The following is a 20,830-nucleotide window of genomic DNA, read 5'->3' as shown; positions in this document are numbered from 1 at the left end:
GTGCGCTCTCTACACGGGACAAAATCCCAGCACGCCACGTCCAGGAAACCTTTCGGCGTCGGCCGTGGCCGTCGCGACAAGCGGCGTGCGGCCGATTCTATCAAAAAAGCGGCGGCGAACATCGGCGTCGCGAGCGCCGCCATGCCGCTAAGCGTCGCGGCCGCCGGGGCCCACGGAAGCGCGCGGAGAAGCGCCCCGGCTGGCGCGGCGGCGGGGCCGCCAATGGGAACGCTCCCGCGGATCGCGCGGTGGAGCGGTGGAGTGGCTCAGCGGGGCACTCGAGACGCAGGTGACGTGGCCTGCGAGCGATGCGAGAGAGAGCGCTCGCGGCGGCAGCGGCCAGGGGTCACGGTGACCTGCTGGCAGCCACCACCTCCTTCCACCAGCCCCGGTTTTCAACCTCCGCCCCCCACTCCCCCCCAATCCCCCCCCACCCACCGCACAATGTGGCCGTGACACAGGAATGCGATGTGCAGTGGCACCGTGTACTCGGAGGAACGGGAGGGTGAGCGGGAGAGAGTCGGAGAGAGCGAGAGAGAGAGAGAGATTGAGAGATTGAGAGACGGTGAGTGGAAGTGAGCGGGAGATGGTGAATGGGAGAGAGAGAGCGGGAGAGAGCGAGACATGGTGAGTGGGTGAGAGAGAGCGAGACATGGTGAGTGGGAGAGAGAGAGTGGGAGAAGGTGAGTGGGAGAGATGGGCCTGCAGCTGCTGGATGTTGTTGTTGACGCTCGGGCATCCCTCATGAAGAGGGAGACGCGATGCGCGACACGACAGAGAAGATTCACACGCACAGCGAGCGCCGCAGGGGACAAGGCCCACTCACAGCGCTCACCCACTCTGCCTGCTTCCACCTCACCCTTCCCTCCATTGCTGCCTCCCTTGCTCTCCTGCTTCCTCTTTCTGTCATTCCACTCCCTCCCCTGCTCCCTCCTTTGTTCTTTGCATCGCCAGCCCCCGTTCCCCTCCCCTGCTGCCTCCCTCCATCCTTCCCTCCTGCACCGCTCTCCCTCCCTTCCCTCCTGCTTCCTCACTCGCTCCATCTCTCTGTTCTCCCTTCCACCCGCTCTCTCCCCATGTCCCCGCTCTCTCCCCATGTCCACGCTCTCTCCCCATCTCCCCGCTCACTCTCTGTGTTCATCTCCCTGTGTCTCCCAACCTGTAACGCAAACACCGACCCATCTCAAGACATTTACCGCTCGTAAACGCCGTGGCACCGGATGAGGAGCCAGCAGATCTTTTACGAGGTTGGCGAGGGAGCTCCAACGGTCAGGAACATCAACGTGAGAAGGCTCCGTCACCACGCGGACGCAGTGCCAACGTAATCGTCCAGCGTCCCCCACGTCCCGGCGTCTTATCGCTCCGTCCGTACACCCCGTCGCTCGCACTCCGCGTTCTCGCTTCGTTCCCGTTCCTCCGAGGAACGGGAACGTATCGGCCCTCCTCCCCAGCTCCCCCCACCCCCACCCCCCCCCCATCCACCCCCCCCCATCCTCACAGCCATTTTCACGAGTCCCCACCTCTTGTTTTATTTTCCTCAATCCCGCACCCTCCACCTCCCCCCACCCTCCATCCCCATGCTCAGCGCGCCCCGCTCCCCCCGAGTCCCCACACCCTACCCCACGCCCCCCACCCTCGCCCCTTCCACACGGCCAATATTGACTCGTGTAACGGGTCTGGGCTGCCAGGGCAGCCTGACCTGGCTTCATCGCTCCTCGGGTGTTAGCACAGGCTCACAGCGTCACGCACGCTGCTGCCCCCAGCGCCCCCCAGCGCCCCCCAGCGCCCCCCAGAACCACATTCACCACAACCGCAATGAGGAAGACGACGATGATAGCGATAACACAATGAAGATGTCACAATGACAACACAATGGCGGTGTGAGCATCTTGGCTTTGAAATAGGGTCACGATCCGAAACGACGCGCGACCGCTCGGTACGCTTCCTTTACCAGGTGGTGCTTCCTTTGCCAACGGGGAAGGGAAAATATGGGGGAGGTATTTTTTGTATATATCTGTAACTCATCAGCACCGCGTGGCTGATGGCAGAAATGACCCCACAAAGGGGACCCTGTGTGACGGGGGGGCAGGGATCCGAGGGCACAAAGGCAGCCCCCCAACACCCCACGCAATGGGGCCCACATGGCCCCATTGCAGAGAGCAGCGGTAAAGCTTCGTGTCCGTGTGGGTGTGCGCGTGAGCGACGCAGTGCCGTGTGTGCGTGTGCGTTCACCAGTACCTGCTACCCGAGTTTGTTTCCCTCTCACGGCCAACGCCAGTGACAACGATCTGAACCGGTCTTGGGCCAACCCGAGGTCGACTCACCCTTAAATGAGCACCTGGTGCGGTGTGTAAACATTGCCACTGGGGAGACAAAGGCGGACGGTTGTGATCCTGGCCACCGACTCCCTCGTGTGCCGTGCCGGTCTCAATAGGTGCTCGCTAACATCACTTGCCCCAACAGTCTGTTACCGGTTATACAGAGGATCTTTGTTCTGTGCTCACCAGTGGGACCACGCATACGCACATTGCGCACCATAACCACCACTGCCATGACAGCCTCCACCACCACCAGCAGCAGCAGCATCACCACAAGGATCGACATTTCTACCTACTGCCATCACCACGACCAACAACCGCTTTTGCCACCACAACCATAATTACTACCGCCATCACTACCAGCACCACCACAAGCATCACAACCAGTTTTACTCTCACAGCCACCATTCTCAATTACTGCTGCTGCACCGCTGCCAACACAACCCTGACACCACCACAACCATCATCAAGTCCGGGATTGGCACCACCACCACCATTACGACCATCACAACTATCGGCATCACCACTGTTACCAAAACGAACAACACTACCTCTGCTAATATCACCACCACGACCATCACAGCCACTGCTACGATCACCCTCGGCACCACCGACACCACCGGCCGCGCGCACGCGATCCTGTGCGCTAAAACGCCGCCAGAGGAGCGGGCAATGTAAGAGTGCGGACAAGTTGATCAGAGAGTTTGACAACCCCCCCACCGGGACGCCACGCTGTGGTCACGACGACGAGGAGCAGGAGGAGGCGGAGAGGACAGGAGAGTGAGCGGAGAGGGCACAAGAGGGAGAGAGCCTCTTCCTTTCATCTCTGTCTCATCCTCCCCTCCTCCTTCCTCTCGCCACTCACCTCTTGTTTCGGCTAAAACCTCTCTGTGGGATTAAAGTCAGCAAAAAATAAATCTCGAGAAGAGAGATGGGGACCACGATTCAGGAAGAATCGCAGTTTCTCCCCGCGGCCTGCCCCCCTCCCCGGCACGCCGGCACACTGTGTGGCATCCGACTCCAACACTCAGACTCCCCGCAGAGACAATCCAGGCCTGGATTTGACTCTTTAGGTTCGGCTCCCTGCTGTGAAAATCCGGGCCAGGAACTCTGCCCATTGTTTGAGACCTCCTCAGTTGTTCTTCACTGAGAAGCCACCCTTCTCTACTCCACCCACCCCCACCCTCGCCTCCGCCTCAACCCCCCCCACCCCCCTTCTCCTGCAATAAATGACCAGTCCCTCCCAGTATGCACGACCACCACCACCCTGACTCACCCCTCACCCCTCCGCCCAATTGGCTGAGCTTCGCAGGCATTCGTGCCCATTGCGGCTGCCAACAACTCACGGTGATACGGGGCCCCTTGAAGTTCTGGCCAACACGACCACCACCACCACCACCTCCACGATCCCAACAAAACGCTTTCTAGAACCCGCTTATCGGTCACTAGGGTTGGATCCTGGTGAGGGCACGGCCACCAACTCTGTTCTTCTGATATCTCCACAAATAGATAATTACATTTTTAGTTTTCCAGACCAAAACCTGCCAGCATTAATTGTTCAGGAAAAACTCCGAACTGGCCTCAACTTCCATGTTTCACCAGCAGTCAGGCTTGCCAAACAACAACAACATTTTTATCGTTGACCCAATGTTTTGCCGAATTTGACTCATTGGCCCGAGCGATGCTTATCCACTTACAATGGCCCGGCACATGACCCGGCACTTGACCCGGCACATGACCCGGCACATGACCAGGCACATGACCCGGCACATGACCCGAGGACGTTCAAAATAGCACATCGGATAAACCTGTGGGGTATCAAATTCGTGAATAATAAACGATGATGATGATGTCGACGACGATGACGCCAATCTCACCTCTAGCGGGGCCGTGCAATAGGGGGGACCTGCCGGTTCTCCTGACGTTTTCGTGTGGAGAACGGAGAGAAAATCTCCAAGACGTCGATCTCCCTGCAACAAAACAAACGGCGGTTGAGCAAGACAGGGTCCCCTGCCACAGACCGGCAGCTCGCTCGCTGGTTCCCTGGCTCACCCACTGGCTCCCTGTCCAGTTTCCTGGCTCCCTGGCTCACCCACTGACTCAACGGCTGGTTTCCTGGCTCACCCACTGACTCACCGGCTGGTTTCCTGGCTCCCTGGCTCACCCACTGGCTCATCGGCTGGTTTCTTGGCTCCCTGGCTCACCCACTGACTCAACGGCTGGTTTCCTGGCTCACCCACTGACTCATCGGCTGGTTTCCTGGCTCCCTGGCTCACCCACTGGCTCATCGGCTGGTTTCCTGGCTCACCCACTGACTCATCGGCTGGTTTCCTGGCTCCCTGGCTCACCCACTGACTCAACGGCTGGTTTCCTGGCTCACCCACTGGCTCATCGGCTGGTTTCCTGGCTCCCTGGCTCACCCACTGGCTCATCGGCTGGTTTCCTGGCTCCCTGGCTCACCCACTGACTCAACGGCTGGTTTCCTGGCTCACCCACTGACTCACCAGCTGGTTTCCTGGCTCACCCACTGACTCACCGGCTGGTTTCCTGGCTCCCTGGCTCACCCACTGGCTCATCGGCTGGTTTCCTGGCTCCCTGGCTCACCCACTGACTCACCGGCTGGTTTCCTGGCTCACCCACTGACTCATCGGCTGGTTTCCTGGCTCCCTGGCTCACCCACTGGCTCATCGGCTGGTTTCCTGGCTCCCTGGCTCACCCACTGACTCAACGGCTGGTTTCCTGGCTCACCCACTGACTCATCGGCTGGTTTCCTGGCTCCCTGGCTCACCCACTGGCTCATCGGCTGGTTTCCTGGCTCCCTGGCTCACCCACTGACTCAACGGCTGGTTTCCTGGCTCACCCACTGACTCACCGGCTGGTTTCCTGGCTCCCTGGCTCACCCACTGGCTCATCGGCTGGTTTCCTGGCTCCCTGGCTCACCCACTGGCTCATCGGCTGGTTTCCTGGCTCCCTGGCTCACCCACTGGCTCATCGGCTGGTTTCCTGGCTCCCTGGCTCACCCACTGGCTCATCGGCTGGTTTCCTGGCTCCCTGGCTCACCCACTGGCTCATCGGCTGGTTTCCTGGCTCCCTGGCTCACCCACTGGCTCATCGGCTGGTTTCCTGGCTCACCCACTGGCTCATCGGCTGGTTTCCTGGCTCACCCACTGGCTCACCGGTTGGTTAACCTGCTGGCTCACTCGCACGCACGCCGCCGGGCTCTCCACGTCAGGGACCTCAGAAATTCTCTACACAGCCGGCACACCACATCCACCTTGTCACGTGCCACCAACTCCCGGTCTAACCAGCGATATCAAATGAGAAATGAAGCCCCGCTCGCACGGCTATACAGAGTGCGGCACTGCTCGAAGGATCCTTCTAAGGCTCCCGTCGGCACGGGTAGGCACACACACGCACAGCCAGCGCAGGAGAGGACGGGCAGGAGGGGGGGCCCCCCTCCCTGTCACCGCGAGTCCCAGGGGAGGCTTAGCCGCTCGAGACGTTCAGTGCCCCCTCCGCCACCGTCACACGTGGCGGCCCGACGAGTGCGCAGGGTCACGCACGGCGCAGAGAGAACGAATAATTGTGTGCGGTGCACGCACGTACGCACACACGCACAAAGACAAAGACCCCCGTATAGCCTTAACAGACTGTTGGGGCAAGTGCTGTTAGCGAGCACCTATGAAGGTCAGCACAGCACACGAGGGGGTGGGTGGCCAGCACCACGCCCGGCCACCTTTGTCTCCCCAGTGGTGATGTTTACACACATTACCAGGTATTCATTTGAGGCTGACTCGACCTAGGGGAGGGCCCAGGAACGGTTCAGATAATCGTCACTGGTGTTGGCCGTCAGCAGGAATCGAACTTGGGTGGCCGGGTTAGTAGTGCAGCGTGCTAACCGCTACACTACCACTCCCCTACTGCACACATGCGCACATACGCACACACAAGCACACACAAGCACACACAAGCACACGCGCGCGAGTGCGCGCTAATCAATCGTGCAGACCGGGCGTAACATATAGGCCACTCGGAGAACAGTGTGTACGAGAGCGATGAGCCGACGGATAACAGCCCGCAGCACACCGCCCACTCAGACAACAGAACACAGCAGCCACACACGCCACCACCTCCCCACCACCGCCACCCTCACCAAGTTCTTAGCTCCCAGGGACAAGGATGCAATAATGCGTGCCAGCAATTCTAGATCGCGTACACGAATGCGTGTTCGCGTGTGTGCGTGCGCGTGGCCGAACGCGCGCACATACACATGCACGCACGTGGATGCGTGCCGCCAGGACCGCCGCCAGCACCACCACCACCACCACCACCACGCCGCACCACCACCACCACCAGCACCACCACCACCCCGCACCACCACCACGCCGCACCACCACCACGCCGCACCGAGGATAAAGTGGGGGCCAAGGTCACGCGCGGCAGACACTGTGCACAAAGATAAAGATCCCCCATATAGACATATAGACTGTTGGAGCAAGTGCCGTTTGTGAACACCGATGTATGAAGGCTGATACGAAGGACGAGGGGCTGGTGTAACCAACGCCACGCCCTGCCACCTTTGTCTCCCCAGTGCAAATGCCTGCACACTGCACAAGGTATTCATTAATGGCCGAGACGATGTACAGGAGGCCAGCCCAGGACCAGTTTAGATATTGGCCGCGAATTCGTGAACCACTGATGATGACACACACACACGGACACGCACACACGCACACACACACTCCCTCGTCGCTTGGTGGACACCGCGTGTGCGCCGTCACGTCTGATCCGCGGCCAACCCCACGCGGACCAGGGCAGCAGCGTGGCCCACGGGTCAGCGTCACGTCCACGCACGGCCCTTCTCCCACTCCACCCCCCATGACAGCTCCGCACCACCAACCACGCGAGCTGTGCGTGTGTGACGTGCGAGCACTATGTGTGTGTGTGTGAGCTGTGTGTGTGTGTGAGCTCTATGTGTGTGTGAGCTGTGTGTGTGTGAGAGCTGTATGTGTGTGTGAGCTCTATGTGTGTGTGAGCTGTGTGTGTGTGAGAGCTGTATGTGTGTGTGAGCTGTGTGTGTGTGAGCACTATGTGTGTGTGTGAGCTCTATGTGTGTGTGAGCTGTGTGTGTGTGAGAGCTGTATGTGTGTGTGTGTGAGCTGTATGTGTGTGTGAGCTCTATGTGTGTGTGAGCTGTGTGTGTGAGCTGTATGTGTGTGTGTGAGCTCTATGTGTGTGTGTGAGCTCTATGTGTGTGTGTGTGTGAGCTCTATGTGTGTGTGTGAGCTGTATGTGTGTGTGAGCACTATGTGTGTGTGTGCTGCGTGTGTGTAGCGTGCAAGCTATGCGTGTGTGCCGTGCAAGCTGTGTGTGTGTGAGCTGTGTGTGTGTGAGCTGTATGTATGTGTGTGCTGCGTGTGCGCCGTGCAAGCTGTGTGTGTGTGCCGTGCGAGCCGTGTGTGCTGCGCTAGCCGTACGTGTGCACCCACCACACTCTCACGCCTCCTCCTCCTCTGCTCCCAAGCTGCCTGTGACCAAAGGCCGTAGGCCTGAACGAGACTCCTTCTTCTCTCCTCCCTCCCTCCATCCCTCCTGTCACCACCGTGTCTGGGCGCCCTGACCCGCACACGCTGCCAGCCGCTCCCAGTCCTCACCGCGATGCGCGCCTGCGTCGGTTCGTCCACCAGCACGATTGAGCGCGTGCATGTGTAAGTGCGAGTGTGTGTGTGTAAGTGCGAGTGTGCCTGTGTAAGTGCGAGTGTGTGTGTGTGTAAGTGCGAGTGTGTGTGTATGTATGTGTAAGTGCGAGTGTGTGTGTGTATGCAGGGAGCAGTGGTTGCAGCGATTATCGCGCCGCACTAAAAACGAAGCCATTGGAACTCTATTCCCAGCCATGGCCAACATCCCAGAGGGATATCTGCACCCGTCCTGGTGTAGAGATTCGTCGACCTGGCCTTAAGCGAGTAAGCACCAGCACTGGGGGGAAACTGTCTGGAGCGAGCCTCACCACTCCCCGTGCCGGCCTTAATTGGTGCTCGCCAACAGCACTTGCCCCAGCAGTCTGTAAAGGCTATACGGGAGATCTTTGTCCATTTGTGCGTGGGGAGTGGCGATGCAGCGGTTGGCACACTGCGCTACAAAACACGGTAACCGATCTAGCTCTCCCCTAGGTCGACTCAGCTTTCAAATAATTCACTCTCGGAGTGTTCAAACATCAACATTGGGGAAACAAAGGCTGCTGGGCGTGATGCGGCCACGCCGCCCTTGCACGTGGCGTGGTGCCAACCTGAGAAGGCGCTCGCTAACGGTGCGTGCCCTCCCACGTCGTCCCGCAGGGCATGTGCCCACGAGCGGCCTCTGCCGCACGCAGATCCCCCCGTGGTGAGAGGTCCCCGCTGAGAGAGCCTCCAGCGCCGTGCGGACCGGACCCAGGCGGGACGCACGTGGCACGGGGGTCGGGGGGAGGCGCCACTCCCCCAGGCACGGAACGCGTGAGTGACCAGAGAGGGGCACGGTGACCTTGGACAAACAGCCACCCCCCCAAATGCACACACACTCCCACGTGCACACGCACAAAGATCCCCCGTGTAGCCTTTAACAGACCTTTGGGGCAAATTCTGTTAGCGAGCACCTCCGAAGGCCGGCACGGCAGACGAGGGGGTGGATGGCCAGCACTGTGCCCGGCCGCCTGCGTCTCCCCGGTGCCGATGTCCAAGCAAACGCAGTGAGCGGGAATCGAACTCGGGTCGACGGGTCCGAAGCGCACTGCGCAAACTTCTGTGATACCACTCCTCGCGCTCAAAAGAACACGCGCGTGGAGTGCGTGGGTGCGTGTGTGCGATTGGTTGTGTGAGGGATCTGGACCGTTGGCCACTCTCCTCTCATTCTATATTTGCGCAGGTGAGGGCCAATTGAGATCCATTATGCCTCACAATGGAGCGCCCGGGTCAGCGTTCAAGTAATTGCAGGTAACGTTCAAATTTCAGACTGGGGCCATAAAACCACAGACAATGCCCTGTCCTTGCAACAGTGGTCTTTAACGTCAACTTAGCAGCAAATTGGGGGCTTTGGTAATTCACCCTCTGAAATACTCGGCCGGAAGGTGGTGGGGGAAGGCTCAGCGGCCGTGCTCGCGGACCGCCGCGCCACAAGTGTATGTGCGTGCCCGTGTGTATGTGCGTGTGTATGTGCGTGCGTGCGTGCCCGTGCGTGCGTGTGTATGTGCGTGTGTATGTGCGAGCATGCCCGTGCGTGCGTGCGTATGTGCGTGCGTGCCCGTGCGTGCGTGTGTATGTGCGTGCGTGCCCGTGCGTGCGTGTGCGTGTGTATGTGCGTGTGTATGTGCATGCATGCCCGTGCGTGCGTGCGTATGTGCGTGCATGCCCGTGCGTGCGTGCGTATGTGCGTGCGTATGTGCGTGCGTGCCCGTGCGTGCGTGTGTATGTGCGTGTGTATGTGCGTGCATGCCCGTGCGTGCGTGTGTATGTGCGTGCCCGTGCGTGCGTGTGTATGTGCGTGCGTATGTGCGTGCGTGCGGTGAGGAGTAATTGCGCAGCGGTTGGGGAATTGTGCAAGGAACCCGGTGTTCGATTCCCACTCACAGCCAAAATCGGTGAATATCTTAAACGGTCCTGGGGCTTTCCTGGTTCAACTGAGCGTTAAACGAGTAGCTGGTGCGCTGTGTAGATATCAGCGCTGGGTAAACAAAGGGGGCCGGGCGCGACACTGACCACACCGCCTACTCGAGTGCCATGCCGGCCTTCAAAATTGCTCGCGAACAGCACTTTCCGGAACAGTGTGTTTAGGCTATAGGGGGGATCTTTGTCTTTGTGTGTGCGTGCATAGAGGCGGGCGGCAGTGCTGGGGCAGGGCACCCTGACCCAGGCCCCTCCCTTGCCTCCAGGTGCACACGGGGGGGGGGGTGCGTGAATATGTGGGCATGTTGACGCGCATGGACAATGTGCGTGCCCGCACGTGTCCATGTGCATTTCTGATCATCTCAGTGTCTGTGTGTCTGTGTGCTCGTACATCTAGATGTGCATGTTTGAGTGCATCCAAGCTTGTGTTCCCATTGGTGTGTGCATCTGCGTTCGTGTCGATGTCAATATAGGAGTCGATCTCGGGGAGGACAATGACCGGTTCAGATCATCGTCACTGGCGATTGCCGCGAGCAATCGAACTCGGGTCGCTGGGTTCGTGCCTCGTGAGCATGGTTGGTTAGGTATGGTGCAAAAGAATGTCAACATACATGCATACATACGTAGCGCAGCGTGCTACCCGCTACCGTACTGCTCCCCTAGGTCGACTCCGCCTCAAAGTATCTGGTGCGGTGTGTAAACATCGCCACTGGGGAGACAAAGGCGATCGAGCATGGTGCTGGCCACCCAGCCCCCCGTGTGCCGTGCTGGCCTTCATAGGTGCTCAGTAACAGCGCTTGCCCCAAAAGTCTGTTTAGGCTACACGGGGGATCTTTGTCTATGTCTATATGTGTCTTTGTGCCCGAGTCTGTGTCCAAGTCTGTTTTGTCACGTGTCTGTGTCAGTGTGGATGTAGACGCATATGTACGATTGTGTACGTTTGTGTACGTTTGTGCATGTGTACGTTTGTGCATGTGTACGTTTGTGCACAGATGTACACGTGCATTTCTGTACAATCACGCATGCGGCCATTTGTCCAGGTTCCCACGTCTGCATTTCCATGTGTGCAGTGTCCGAGTACCCGCGCCTGTGCGCTTGCGCGTCTGCCTGTACACGGATATCTGTCCTTGTGCATTTCCACGCGTTCGTCTCATCCGCGAGGTCACGCCGACCCGCTCCATGCGGCCCTCCCCTGGCTCCACGCCAGACCCGTGTCTAAATCCTTCCCTGCGGCAACAAATTGGAATGTAATTTATTTTTTGGACATCAATCAAGAGCCCTTCGCCATCCCAAGCAGCATCTTCCTTGTTCCCTGCGAGACGGAGCTGAAAAAGATTCCCACTTCATTTTACAGTTGAATAAATCCATTATTTAAACGAGAGTCACGCGCTCGCACCAGCGAGTGAACACGATGCTGCGATGGGGCACAAACGTGACAGAACTCTCTAGCAGGGTATCGCCCATAACCGCTCGCTGCTAACCGCACGCATGACAACGCGTCACTTTCTCGCTATTTATATCACAATGGAACACCATTTTTCTTCCTGGGTAGTAAGTGTTATTTTGTAATTGCTTATGCCTAAAAAGTATAGAAAATGGCTATTATTCCCCACAAACTTTGCTTTTGTGACCAGGACAGTGATATTTAGAAATTTACCTATTAAATAATAATTTGTTACACAGCGTATTCGAACGCTCGAGAAAGACGCGCCGATCTCACGGTCGCACAAACGCGCCGCGGCGCTCGCCTCCGCTGCCAAGCCTCTGTTGGAAATTCCACATTCCTATGACAGGTTATTCTTAAAACAATCACGGTTGACTTCTCACAAAGGTGATGCTCAATTATGGACCGCCAACTTGATGCTCTCAATCTCACAATGTGGGTCCGCGACCTTTCGCGCTGATCCAGCCACATTTGTCTTTTTAGTTGACAATTTTGTCGCGATCGTGCCACCGGTATCGTCTCGCGAGACGAAAATTCGACGCAGAACTCACGCCAAGCAGCGCACCAGGCCGTGTAAGAGGATCGTCTCGGGGAAGGACTTCTCACAGAAGTGGCCACCGATCTACAGTTACACTAGGAGGCGGTACTTTCCTGCCCGCCCTGCGACAGAGAGAAATGTCCAGCACATATCGCTAATTTTCAGAGGTGGAATTGATAGAAATTATGAGCAAAATCAAATTTACAGCTTTGTTTTTTTTTAATGAGTGAACATCGGTGATCGGGCCGAGGCCATCAACCCACTCCCCTTGAGAACCTGGTTTAACCACAGGCGGCTGAAACCCAGGAGATTAAACCCCAGATCTCATCTGTGTGGGCTCAGTGCTCTCCCAGTCCAGTCATTGTGCCCACAGGGCACGGCACAACGGGCCGGGTCACCGTCGTCGTCGTCACCACCACCACCTCTATCCTTCCCAGGGTGCCCGGCACTCTCCCTGCCTGCCGGCGCTTCTCCCCACCTCTCCCCACACTCCTCCATTGCCACCACCAGGGGCGCTGTCGCCGCGGGAGAGGGCAGAGAGGCATTTGCCCCTTGCCCACCCGCCCACGACCCGCTGCCAGAAATGTGCGCGGGCGCGTGTATTTGCGTGCGATTGCGGCTCAAGCCCCGAATGGCGGCCGTTGTTCCCGAGTACAGGAAAAGATGAGGGCGCAGCCCTACAATGGCTCGCTCACTCCACTGCTGGTTGAAGAGCCTCCGCGGGAGCGAGCTCTGGAGAGGAGCCCTTGTCGGCGATAGTTTGGCCGACTCCTCCACGCTGGCCAGGCGTCTCCAAAGACGAGGGAGTCGCCACACGTCACCCCGCCACGCACTACCTGCTGTCGATCGACGAACTGCGCTGTTACCCTTTCACACCGCTGGGTGAACAGTGGCAGCGGGATTGAACATGTCGCTCCGATGATTCCACTGCTGCGGAGGGAGATGGAGTCCAACCGGCGCTCTCCGGATCGCCGGTCCAGAGCGCGAGACATTGCCATGCGGCGGCTTCCCCGGACTAACCGGGCGGACGTCCGCCCCAGCCGAGACCGAGTCCACGCGTGGCCGTGAGCCGGCCAGCGGGCAAACAGATCGCGCGCACACGCCGGCCACGGGGCAGGGGAGCCATGGGCGGCGGGGTCATTTTCCAAGGGAGGCAGCTGCCCCCCCCCCCACCCCCTCGGGCTCTCGTGGCACGAGGTCAGATCCCCAGAGGGTTCGGGGGACCCAAGCCATGGGGGCGGGGAGGGACCGGGGCACATCCATCTCCGGGATGCAGCAGCTTGGCTCCCAGCGGGAGATCTGGCACTGCCCACTGCCTTTTTTTTAAAATCACAGTTGCTAAGTGCAGCCCAAAGTGGCATACGGCCAGCAACGATCAGCGCAGTTGGTGATAATAATTTAAACTCATTTACCCAGGAATGCCACACCGAGTTCAAAGACTCCAGAAGGGTTTTGCTGCACGGGGATGTTGGGCCAAAACCAGCGACGCTTCGAGTGTGCTTTTAGCTGGGGGAGAAAACCAGAAAAGCAGAATGGGGAGAGAGACCACGCAAACCCCAAGTAGAAACACACCCCTCCCGCCCAGACAAGAGTCATTCCGTTTCTTGAATTGAGCAAGGATATAATTGACGGCAGTGCCGAAGGCAGTGGTGAGGGTGCAGTGGTGAGGGTGCAGTGGTCGTGGTCGTAGCGACGGGAGGAGGGAATTCCAAAGTGGCGCGACGGAGAGGGAAGAAGCGTGCCGGTCGCACACCGCAGTGTGGAGGTCGTGAAACTGCCTGGTGGGTGGGGACCAGCCCCCCCCACCCCCGCCCACCGTGCTCGGAATGCGATGGCCGAGCGTGGCACGGTGGTGTCACCTCTGACACAAACGCCGCAGCCGCCAAGGCCTCCGCTGGCACGGAGCACCGGCCGTCGGCGTCCGCCCCGCACCCAGTCACGTGCACGCGGGGGCGCTGCTCCGTGCGTCGTGCCCTACTCCTGTGCTTCTATTGCGTGTGCGCGCTGCCGCGCGTGTTGATCGTCTCGTATCCCGGTTGTGTTGTTGTGGGATATGTATTTTGCTGCATCCTTGAAGTGCTCCATTATTTATTCTGCGAGCTGTCACGTGCATCTGCGATGGTGGTGGTAGTGGTGAGAGTGTAGTGGTGGTAGTGGTGGTGTTGTAGCAGTCGTAATAGTGGTGAGATTGTAGTGGTAGTAGCGTTGGTAGTGGCGGTGGTGGTAGTGCCGGTAGGTAACGGGTGTTCACGGCCGCCCGCTGTGCTCCGAATCTCTGCGCTCCCCCTCATTCCGCCGACCGAGATCTTCCGAGCCCCCCGCGGCGTCGTAGACGTCGATGACCGCAATAACAAACCCCGCATTCCGGGGCCCTGCGCACACTTTCGACAATCGCTACGAACCTCGTCCTGCAACACTCGCCCAGAGAACGCGGCGGCCGCTTTGGCAGGATTCCACGTGCTTCTCAAAATAACATCGCGGCACAATCTGCACTGTGCGTGCGGGGCATCGCCGGGACTCGGGGAGGGGAGCGTGACATTTGAACACGGCTGCGCCTTCCTGCCAACTCTCGCTAATGTAAGCCACATCCCCGCGCCATCTCTCTCTCCTGCGCCCCTGCCAATCCGACGCCCGTCTCATTCGCTCCCTGCACCTTCCCTGCCTCGCCCATTGCCGACAGAGTCATACAGTGGGGGGGCAGGGGGAAAGCCCCCCCCCTCAACCACTCGAAAGTTTCAGACAGCAGTTGCGTCATTGTTACGAAAAGAAAATTAAAACAGTCGCTGAGCAAACTCCCAAAGAGTCAAGCGGACTCAACAACGAACAGCAAGGCCATCAGAGTTGTAATGGAGGATAGTTGACGCGCGTGTCTTCGCTTGAGTGCGGCTGTAAGAACCCGTGAAAGAGATGATGGGCAGGGAATTCCGCTCAGGGCCAGAATGAGTTCTAGGGGAACCCAGGGGCTGTCACGGTTTTGGGGGGCGGCCTCTCTGTTGTTGTTCACCACACTTACTTCACCGCTGGGTTTTCATGCGACATGCGACACACGACTGGTATTAGCACACAGACGGCGATGCTACAGCTTCAATTACCACACGTCCTATGGGATTTAGCATCGTGCCGAGTGCTGTGCTCCAGCCGTTACGAAGCAAGATTGGTACTTTTTGCGGAAATCTCTCAAGAGTCCGAGGCCTGGGGCTGCAGCCCCCAAATCCCCCGAGTGAAGTCGGTTAACTTTTGAGATTTTCCATGAACGTAAAATTGCTAATTACTAATGAACCATTCCTGCTGTATCGTATATTTCAGATACATTTCACGAACACCTAATTCACGCACAGAGATGTTTCTGGCAACAGTGACGATGCGGCGCAGTGGGAACAACATGCCACTCTGCAATGTGGGGGATGCACCAACAACGGTCACTGCCACCTGCCTCTTGGACCCCTCTCCCCCCTTGGTGCCCCCCCCACCGCTCTCTCTCGCCTGCAATTGTTTATAATTGTTCCGCACAAATTGTGCCAGCTGGGTGGGCGCACTGCCCTCTCCCTGTGTCACACTCCTTTGGTGCGCCGCTCGCCGCTCGCCACGCCACCCTCACCGGGGACCACCGGCCGTGTCCTCGGCCTGGCCGTGGCTCGCGATGACGCCGATAACAACGGTGACCGTGGCCATACCCGTTACCTCGCCGGGGAAGCCTCGCCTCGTCCCGTCCCACCGGACGACGTTTGTCCGATTACACCGACGTGCGGCATCACGCGAGAGGAAACCAGAGAGGCCCCCGCAAGCGGCCGACGCTCAAAGCGGTGGTCAAGACGCGTTTCCGCCACGTCTTGACCACCTTGCAGGCCCGAGTCCGTCACGCCCGGCACGCTCTCCCGCCACCGCGTGCTCGTGTCACGCCGCGCATTCTCCAGCACGACGGCTCACGATTCGCTGGAGAAGAAGCTCCCGGGCACACGTCATTTTGTTTGCACTCTTTTCTTACCAAATCAGGTAGTCAATTAATCAGAAGCCAAGTTTCTTCATTTTTGGTAATCTTTCGACTCTATTTTTTCTTAAAAGGCGGCTACAAGGAAGTAACTCATCAACTATTAAAAACTAACACGGCAGAGAAGATTCCTCTCAAAATGCCACTTACCATTGATAATGGATGATAATTCTGAGCGTTTTAATCAATATTTCGAAATGTGATTTTGGGTTTTCATGTTTTATGTCAAATCGAGCAAAAAAAATCTAAACATGTTAACACAATATTCTTATTTTTTAAACAGTGAAGCGTTTTATATTTTAAAAAAATCAACAAAACGATACACTATAAGCTTGCTTGTTAGCTGTCCCTTAAGTGTAAGGTTTGTTTTTCTTAGGTACGATATAAGGTACAAAATAATGGAACGAAATTTTTACCGCCCTGGTACCGGACTAACATTTCTTCAAAGGTACGGCACAAAACATATTTTCAAGGTAAGGTACGAAATTACAGTATATTTAATTTGAGTACGGAACACGAAAAAAATATTGTACCATACCACAGTGACAACAAGGAGGAAGGGGGAGACTGGAAAGGGGAGAGAGCTCTACGTAGCCCACGCCAACTGCGATACACCCACCCACCGATTCACACACTCACACACCCACCGATTCACACGCTCGCACACCCACAGATTCACACGCACGCACACCCACCGATTCACACACTCGCACACCCACCGATTCACACACTCACACACCCACGCGCACACCCACCAGCCCGTCTGGGTCAACCACCCAATAAATATTTCTGCAACCGGCAACCTCTCGCTGTGGCTACTGCTGGTCACGTGCTGCCTACTCTGGCCGCCTGGGGACCAGACAACATTCAGTGTGTGTGATGGCGAAGGAGCAATGACGCTGTCAGAGCGAGAGAGCTGCGCTGGCATCCATGGAAACGCCCTCGAAGCCATGCGCGGAGGCCGAGTGCGTGGAAGGGAGGGGAGGGGACCAGGGAAAATGCGATGAGCGAGAGACGACGAGTGGGGATCTCCACCCCGAGTCGGCGCCGCCTCCGCGGCCGAGCGAGGAGTCGGCCACCAGCCGTGACGCACGAACGCGACACCCGCGTCTCCGCTACTCTCCAAGTGGTCCAGCCTACGCAGCCCGATTCAATGCAAACCAGTCTCGTCTGTGTGATCTGATTCCATGTTACCGGTCTCGTCCATACACACGGGATAATGCAGACACCTTAACCTGTCTACAATACCTGGCCGTTACCCCCCGCACCGTGGCTTACCCTATCCCGACCTCCCCTACCTCCCCTGCCCACGCTATTCCTACCTCCCCTACCCCTCACTTCGAGGGGCATCTTGGCAAAGCACTCTCGGACACAGAAACCGCGTTTCTGTTGCAAAATGTTGACGCTCGTGAACCCGTGAGCATGTGCATTGGCAGCGGACGCCACGGGGCCGGCCCCAACGCACACACACCCCACATACACCCCACATACACCCCCACACACATACAACACATCACACACACCCCACATACACCCCCACACATCACACACACCCCACATACACACACACACACACCACACACATCATACACACCGCACACACACACACACATCATACACACCCCACAACACATCGTACACACACATCAATCCGGCCAAACAAAAGCTGTTTAGGCATGCGGTGGCTGGGCATGTGGGCTACATGACCCAGCCAACGCAGCCTTGCCTGCCGGAGGAGCTCACCGATGGGACTTTGTCCAGATCTTTCAAGGATTTGTGAGCTCCTCACACAATTCAGCCTGGTTAAACCCAGGATGGATGATAGACAGGCCAGCCTAAATGTTTCTAACCGGTGAAGATGTTCCATTAGGGGGGTCAACGTTTCGCAAGCGTGGAGAAGGGAGAGAATGACTGTGGTCAAGAAGACCTGAAGCTTCGTGCGGAGCGACAGACCAGGTCACTTCCACACAGCGTTACGCAACCGTTGAAAAGATAACGCCGCTCGACTGATTCGGAGTGAGACCTCTGCTGTCAAACCGGAGCCGGTCATGAGCACACTACCCAGGTATGGGAAACTCTCCACTCTCTCCACAACTTCCCTATCACCAATTGGGAGTTTTGGGGGTGGAGTGTCCAGTGGTACAAAATACCCAGGCAGGTGCTAAGCTTTGGTGGGGCTGATGGTAAGGCCCCACCTCTCAGTGGCAAGCTCCAGGTTGAGCAGCAGCACCTCCAACTCCTCCTATGAGTGAGCAGCAATTACCAGATCATCAGCATATATAACATGGTTGAGCAATAGGGAGTCATCCCTTGATACAAGATCCCATTATATCTGTACCAGATGGAAATTCCTTCGGTACAGCTATTGAAGGCTTCACGAACTACGTGGTCGAAATAGATGTTAAATAATGTGGGAGCCAGAGGACATCCCTGTCGCACCCCAAGGTGAACAAGGAATGGCTCAAACTCCCGGCCGCGTAGTTTTACCTGGGCCCGCTCACCATCATGAAGGTCCTTACTGATCGTGAGCAGAGGGTCAAGGAATCCGAAAGCACGAAGAACCCAGAGCACAGGCCTACTGATGGTATCATAGGCCTTGACCAGGTCAATAGAGCAGAGATGTAGGTCTTGTTGAAATTCCCTACACCTCTGCTGTAGCAGACGGACAAAAAATATGGCATTTGTGCAGGACCGCCCTTTCCTGAAACCGCATTGGGGCTCCACAAACCTCTCCTCAGCATGCCTAGCAAGGCGATGTTGAATAATCCTTTCCAGGACGTTTCTTAGCACATTGAGGAGTGAGATGCCCCTATAGTTGTTCCAGTCTGTGCGGTCCCCCTTCTTAAAGAGGGGGATCACCAGGGCATCCTTCCAATCCTACGGAACCCGTCCAGTGGTCCAGACTGTTGTTATGATGTCATGTAGGGCAGTCTGTGCACAAACGCCGCCCTCCCTCAGCATTTCGCTTGGGAGATCATCTCTGCCCGGTGCCTTTCCTGGTCTCAGACTCTGGATTGCCTTTAGTACTTCCTCAACAGATGGCACCTCAGCCAGCCACTCACAGGGGGTGACTTAATCTTACAATATTTGATGCACCGCAGCCTCAGCAGGGTCATCCCCACTTTGTCCCAAGATGTTTTCCAGGCTGAGGGATTTCGCCTCTCCTGGGACATCACAGAAATGCTCAGCAAATCTGCAAACCTGTTCCTGGGGGTCAGAGATTGGATCACCGCTCTTTCCCCTAATGATGGTAATAGTTGTGGCGTTGCAGGCGACTTTTTTATGGAGTTAAAGAGCGATTTGTGATTGCAGGCCATTGAGGCAGACTCCATCTCCACATCAACCCACGACCACCACCCATCCTTGTCGCGCCTCACGGCTCTCCGAACCTCCGAGCGAAGGCTGTGGTAAGCCTCCTCATTCTCTGACATGGGATGCTGTAGACGATGAGTGGGCCTGTCGCTTTTTCTCAGCCAGCCTGACCACCTCCTCTGTCAGCCAGGGTCTCTGGGGAGGTCTGGACCGTGTACCAAAAGCAGCCATTGCAGCTGCATGAGCCACAGTCCTAAACCTCACCCATTTCCCCTCGACATCAGGAAGAGTGGGGGGACGATGCCAACCCCAGCTGCAAGCGATGATGAAATTCTGGCTTGCAACTTTCATCAGCTAGCCGAGACCATGCCACTATAGGTTTGAATGGGGTCCTGGGTGTACACACACCACCGGAGTGGAAGAATGGCAGGCACATCTTATGGATGACAAGTCAATGGTCAGTGGGCAGATCAGCTCCATGGTAGGTCCTGGTGTCAAGTACATGGGCCCGCATCCGCTGTGCCGTCACTATGTAGTCCAGCAGATGTTCTTTCTTGGACCTGGCATGCATCCATGATGTTGTGCAGATGCGCCGATGCCGGAACAGCGTGTTGGTAATTACAAGCCCATGGGCTGCACAAAAATCTAACAACCTCCTACCATTGTTATTGAGCTGATCTGGCCCATGCCTTCCAATCACTCCAGAGCAGGTGCCAGCATCATGACCAACTCGGGCATTGAAGTCACCCAACAAGATGACTCTATCCTGAGGGGCCACTTTAGCTTGCACCTGTGCAGGGAGGTCATAGAAGGCATCCGACTCATCGGCCTTGCCTGCATCCCTCCATGGATGTTCGTCTTCAGTGGGGGCATAAGTAACCATGACCACCACTCCTCGCCTGTGGTTGATGGAAAGGCAAGCCCAAAGTAGCCTGGGGCTTACAGCTTTCCACACCTCACCACCACGCTCCCACACCCCCTTCATTATTTTATCCAGAAGAAGAGCCACCCCCTGTTATTTGGCAGTCTCCTGCCCCAAGTAGAGGACTGTCTACCCCTCACGTTGGCAGGAGCCAGAGCCGGTCCACCGGACCTGCTGAATACCACAGATATCCAGGCGGTACCGGTCCAGCTCCTGACAGACTAGTGGCAGCCTCTCCTCTACAGTGAGCGTTCAAACATTCCACGTGGCCACCCATAGTGGTTTGTTGTTGTTTCTGGAGCCCCGAGGGTAAGGATGCAGTCTCTTGGCTCCGCCAAATGGGGTTTGGCCAGGAGACGTCATAGATGCCTGTCCCCCCCGGGGCCTCCGGCTCAAGCTTAATTAAAGTTTTAAATCGTGGTTTAGTGGTAATGAATTGAAGGTGTAGGGGTTACCATCCCCTCGCACCCATCCAGAGCCCCCATTTGGCCACTGTGGTGGTTACAAACACCATAAGGGGAATGGCCAATCTAAATTGGCCCTCCCCCCACGGCATTGCTCACCATTGCATTGCCGTCCGGCACCAACGAGGAGGTAGGGGGTTGTTTTTTGCCGGACACCATACACCCCCCCACACACACCCATATACCCCCTTAACTCTGTATAATGGT

The 20,830-nt window shown here is 57.2% G+C and overlaps 1 protein-coding gene across 7 annotated transcripts in view; it reads right to left on the bottom strand.

Annotated features, from left to right (window-relative positions):
* The window catches only part of GREB1L (GREB1 like retinoic acid receptor coactivator), an 84,277-nt gene that overhangs the window by 48,850 nt on the left and 14,597 nt on the right, over positions 1–20,830 (bottom strand). For 2 of the 7 annotated variants that reach the window (XM_078862797.1, XM_078862805.1), the window contains exon 2: positions 4,196–4,288. The exons of 1 other annotated variant lie outside the window; for it this stretch is intronic. The gene's annotated coding sequence lies outside the window, so the exon portion shown is untranslated. Of the gene's footprint in view, positions 1–1,196; positions 1,400–4,195; positions 4,289–5,494; positions 5,610–6,598; positions 6,628–11,070; positions 11,183–20,830 lie in introns of those variants that run through there. 4 more of the 7 variants (XM_078862799.1, XM_078862801.1, XM_078862798.1 and 1 more) reach the window with 4 other exon arrangements.

The sequence above is a fragment of the Lampetra fluviatilis genome, chromosome 14, assembly GCF_964198595.1.
Source record: "Lampetra fluviatilis chromosome 14, kcLamFluv1.1, whole genome shotgun sequence".
Lineage (NCBI taxonomy): Eukaryota > Metazoa > Chordata > Hyperoartia > Petromyzontiformes > Petromyzontidae > Lampetra > Lampetra fluviatilis.
This window is presented reverse-complemented; position numbering and strand designations above follow the sequence as displayed.